Raw genomic sequence first — 5,093 nt, forward strand, 5'->3', positions numbered from 1 at the left:
TGAAGAGGATCTTCCTGTATGCGGCCGTGTGTGTGTGTGTGTTTGTGTGATTTTGTTTATCTGTTATTTATTTGTGATGTTGTTGTTGATGATATTGTTATTAATGTTGTTATCATCATCATTATTGTTATTATTATTATTATTATTATTATTATTATTATTATTATTATTATATCATCATCATCATCATCTTCATCATCAATATTGTCATTAATGTAATGATTATTATTATCGTTATTGTTATGATGATTTATTTAGTTGTAGTAAGAGTATAATCATTATCATTATTATCATTATTCGAGTTATTTTGTTGCATCCAAGATCATATCTTTCACGTTGAAAGATATGATCGTATAAATTCATTTAAAACTTTCCTCATTATACAAAGGAAACGTGAAAGATGCGAGATAATATGCATAATTAATATCCTTTGTATCGCGCGATCGTTCGAACATACGAGCGTGCAGGTGTTGTTGCGAACTCGCTCTCCCGACCCATTCTCATTTTCTGCTTGTTGCTCGCGTATTGCACGTTTGTTTCCGCCAGCTGCTGCTGTTGTTATCATGGCGAAGCCCCGGGGCCTCGTGTTGCAGATGCCGTTGCAAGGACCGGACCTGCAGTGGAACGTCGAGGCTGTTTTAGGCTCATGCGTCTTGCTTGCACTGTGGGCGTGGGGGTGGGTGGGTGGTTGGATGGGTGGGTAGGTAGGGGAAGGGGTAGGGTGTGTGTGTATATATATTCATTACTGTTGTTCTTGTTTTTTGTCTTGTTGTCTTGTCTTTGGATCTTGTTACGTGGGGTTGGAAGTGTTGTGGGGTTGGGGGGTTGGGGGGGTGTGGACGTAGGTTTTTGTTTTTCATTTTCGTTCTCTCTTCCTCTCTTCGTAAAGGTCGAGCAACCGTCGTGTTATTTATGCATCTGCTTCTTTTACTATCGTGACATTTCTGCGCTGCGGATATTTTTCCTCTTCTTCTTCCTCCTCTTCCTCTACCTCCTCCTTCTCCTCCTCCTCCTCCTCCCCCTCTCTTCTCCTCCTTTTCTTCCTCCCCCCTTCTTTTCCTCCTCCTCCTCCTCTTCCTCCCCCTCCCCTCCCTCCCTCTCTTCCTCTCCCTCCCCCCTCCTCCTCAATTTCCCCACCAGAAAGAAAGAAAAAAAAAAGACTCAAAAGAAGGAACAAGAAACCCTTCCTTCTTCCCTCGTGTGTCTCTTCCCAGCCATCATCTTCCTCAAGCGAGTCATCCGTGTGTCGTTTTCCTTTTCTAGGTCAGTTCATTTGTGCCGCTAAACGACCGCCCGGTAGTTACGACGACGACGACCCCCGGTGGTTCGCGTCGCTCGCTCTCTCTCTCTCTCTGCGCGTACGGTACACTTGCCGGTGCGGTGCGCTTTGACGTACCTCGCACCGATTCGTACCGTGGCGTGTTAAGCATGGCGTGGTATCAAGGCGCTTCGTGTTACTTGCTTGTGGGAATTGGTTGTGTGTCTGTCTGTTGCTCATTGCAAGGCTGATTTTTGTTTTTGTTTATTTGTGTGTATTAGTGTTTTTTTTATTTGTTTTGTTTACTGTTTGTTCGAGCGTGGTAGGTTTATTGGTAGGTTGGCATAGGACGAAGAAGAAAGGCTGAAGGAAATTATGTTATCGTGTGTACTTTATTTTTCACCTCTTTTCTCTCTTCCTTTCTTTACTCGTTTCACCCGCTTGTAATATATTTCCCCCTTCCTTTCTTCTCCCCTCCTTACCTTTCCCCCCTCTTCTTCATCCCCCCCCCCCCATTCCTTCCCTTCTCCTCTTCTGCCCTTCTCCCCCTCATTCCATCCTTCCATCCCCCCTCCTTCCTTTCTCCCCCTCATCCCTTCCATTCTCCCCCCTCCTCTCCTTCCATTTCCCCCTTTATCCCCCCTCTTCGGTTAAATACGTGTTGATAAAAGTCGACGATCCCCTCAACCGAAGAGGATTCGACGAGCTCGGATAGAAGATGGAACCAGACTCCGGATAGAAGGTCCCCAAACGCGTCCTTTCTGTCGGGATGGATGAGGGGAGGAAGAGGGGAAAAGGGCGGAGGCATTGCCATAATTCTTGAGAGGGGATGGGGATGCGGGATGCGGGAGGAGGGGTTTTTGGTGAGGGAGGTTGGGGAGAGGGGAAGGTGGGAAGGAGGAGGAAGAGGAGGAGGAGAAGAAGAAGAAGAAGAAGAAGAAGAAGAAGAAGAAGAAGAAGAAGAAGAAGGAGAAAGAGAAAGAGAAAGAGAAAGAGAAAGAGAAAGAGAAAGAGAAGGAGAAGGAGAAGGAGAAGGAGAAGGAGAAGGAGAAGGAGAAGGAGAAGGAGAAGGAGAAGAAGAAGAAGAAGAAGAAGAAGAAGAAGAAGAAGAAGAAGAAGAAGAAGAAGAAGAAGAAGAAGAAGAAGAAGAAGAAGAAGAAGAAGGAGGAAATGAAGGAGGAGGAGATCTGAGGGAGGTCGGAAAGAGGGGAGAGAGGGAGGAAGGTCTGAGGGATTCTGGGAGGATGGGGAAGAGGAGAGAGGTCTGAGGAGGGTTAGGAGGGGAAGGGAAAGGGAGTGGCAGGTATGGAGGAGGGAGGGGGAGAGGAGGTTTAAGAGAAGATTGAGGAGGGATGGGTGATGGGGGAGGGGAGGGGGAGGGAAGGTCTCTACAGGTGATATGTGATCGCAAAGTTTTAATAGGCCTACGTAGGCGTGAGGTCCTTCCGGGCGCCATTTGGGTGATGGAACCAAAAGGGGGAAACAAATGGGAAAGGAAAATGGAGGGGAAGGGTAATAGTAGTAGTAGGGAGGAGGGGGGGGCGGGGGAAGGGAAGAGTAATGGTTGCTGGCGAGTGAACGTGGGAAGTTGATCTTGCTGGTCTGTTGGTTGAAGAAGTAGTGAACAGGACGAGGGAGTGAGTAAGAAAGGGTCTTCATGCTCGTGTCTCTCTCTCTCTCTCTCTCTCTCTCTCTCTCTCTCTCTCTCTCTCTCTCTCTCTCTCTCTCTCTCTCTCTCTCTCTCTCTCTCTCTCTCTCTCTCTCTACCTCTCTCTCTCTACCTCTCTCTCTCTACCTCTCTCTCTCTCTCTCTCTCCCTCTCTCCCTCTGTGCTACCTCTCTCTTACCCCCCTCCCTCCCTCCTCAAACTCCCTCCACCCCCCCCCCCTTCCTTTCTACCCCTCTCCCTCCTTCCATCCTAAACTCCTATCCCTCTCCCTCCTATCCCTCCCTCCCTCTTTCCCTCTCTCCCTCTCTCCCTCTTTTCCTCTTTCCCTCTCTCCCTCTTTCCCTCCGACCACGGAAAAAATGTACGCCATTACCCAGGACATACAGCCGAGGTAGCGGTTGGTCTGCCGATGATGCACGGCTCTTGTGGCACGAGGTGGCACTTAGCCCCAGGGAGTCTGGCCTGGGGGTGTGTGTGGGGGCAGGGAGGGTTGTGGGGTTGGTGAGAATTGGGACTGGGGGTTGGGGGTTGGGGGTGGAAGGAAGTGTGTGCTAACCTGGGAATGAGTGTCCGGTGTGTGTGTTTTTACTTTGTGGTGGTGGGGTTTGGGTTGGGGATGAAGGGGTAGGGATGGGGGTGGGGGTGGGCGTGGGCTAGTGTTCTGAATGAGTTTGAGAAAATGTGTTTCTTTTTCACGCTGTCTTTCTTTTTTGTTATGTAATTCAGAAAAAGGAGAAGGGTTTGCTAATCCAACGTCTTTTTTTTTGCATGCTTGTTATTTTTATCTCCGTCTGCCATTATCGCCCTCGTCATGCACTCAGTGTGCACGTGCAAGGACGATCCGGTGTTGTTGTTTTTCTTTACGGCAAAAAAGCAAAAAGAAGATGCTAATAAACTGCGGCAAAGGAAATGATCACGTCTTGTTTACAACGGCGACAAGGTCAAGGTATGCAAGGAATAACGCTCTGTGGAATAACAAAGAGGGGGAAGAAGAAGAAGAAGAAGAAGAAGAAGAAGAAGAAGAAGAAGAAGAAGAAGAAGAAGAAGAAGAAGAAGAAGAAGAAGAAGAAGAAGAAGAAGAAGAAGAAGAAAAAAAAAGAAGAAGAAGAAGAAGAAGAAGAAGAAAAACAAATGAAGGAGGAGCAAGGCAAGAGTAAGAGTAAGAAAGGCAGACAGGCAGATATGTAGATTGACAGAAGGAGAAGAAGAAGAAGAAGAAGAAGAAGAAGAAGAAGAAGAAGAAGAAGAAGAAGAAGAAGAAGAAGAAGAAGAAGAAGAAGAAGAAGAAGAAGAAGAAGAAGAAGAAAAAAAGAAGAAGAAGAAGAAGAAGAAGAAGAAGAAAGAGGAGAAAAGCAAGAGTAAGAGGAGGAACAGAGAGAGAGAGAGAGAGAGAGAGAGAGAGAGAGAGAGAGAGAGAGAGAGAGAGAGAGAGAGAGAGAGAGAGAGAGAGAGAGAGAGGGGGGGGGGGGGGGCAGGCAGGCAGACAGACATACAGACAAACAGACAGACAGACAGACAGACAGACAAGAGACAGATAGAAAAAAAAGCAATCTGGGGAATCACAAGAAATGCCCCCCCTCCCCCTCCCCCTCAAAAAAAGAGAGAAAAAAAAAGAAAGAAAGGAGAGACCAATAAAAAAAGAAAAGAAATGAGTTATGAGGGAGAGCGAGGCATTGTCCGCTTGGCCGGTCCAATCAAGCGAACGATTACTCTATTGGATCGTAGGAAAGGGTTGGGGGCGACGGCGTTACGGCCGATGGAGATGGAGAGGATGGAGGAGAAGGAGGAGAAGGAGAATGAAGGTAGAGGAGGAGGAGGTGGAGGTGGAGGAGGAGGTGGAGGTGGAGGTGGAGGTGGAGATGGAGGTGGAGGTGGAGGTGGAGATGGAGATGGAGATGGAGGTGGAGGTGGAGGTGGAGGAGGAGGAGGAGGAGGAGGAGGTGGAGGTGGAAGTGAGGTGGAGGTGGAGGTGAGGAGGAGGTGGAGGTGGAGGAGGAGGAAGGAGGTGGAGGAGGAGGAGGAGGAGGGAGGAGGAGGCCGTTATGAGGAGAAGGAGAAGGAGAAGAGAAGGAGAAGGAGGTGGATGAGCAGGAGGAGGAGTAAAGGAGGAGGAGAGGGTAAAGGAGGGAGGGAAAGGAGGGACGAGAGGTAGAGGAGGACGAGGAG

Source organism: Penaeus japonicus, unplaced genomic scaffold (assembly GCF_977035675.1).
Source record: "Penaeus japonicus unplaced genomic scaffold, GWHDUDI00000001_assembly GWHDUDI00000016, whole genome shotgun sequence".
NCBI lineage: Eukaryota > Metazoa > Arthropoda > Malacostraca > Decapoda > Penaeidae > Penaeus > Penaeus japonicus.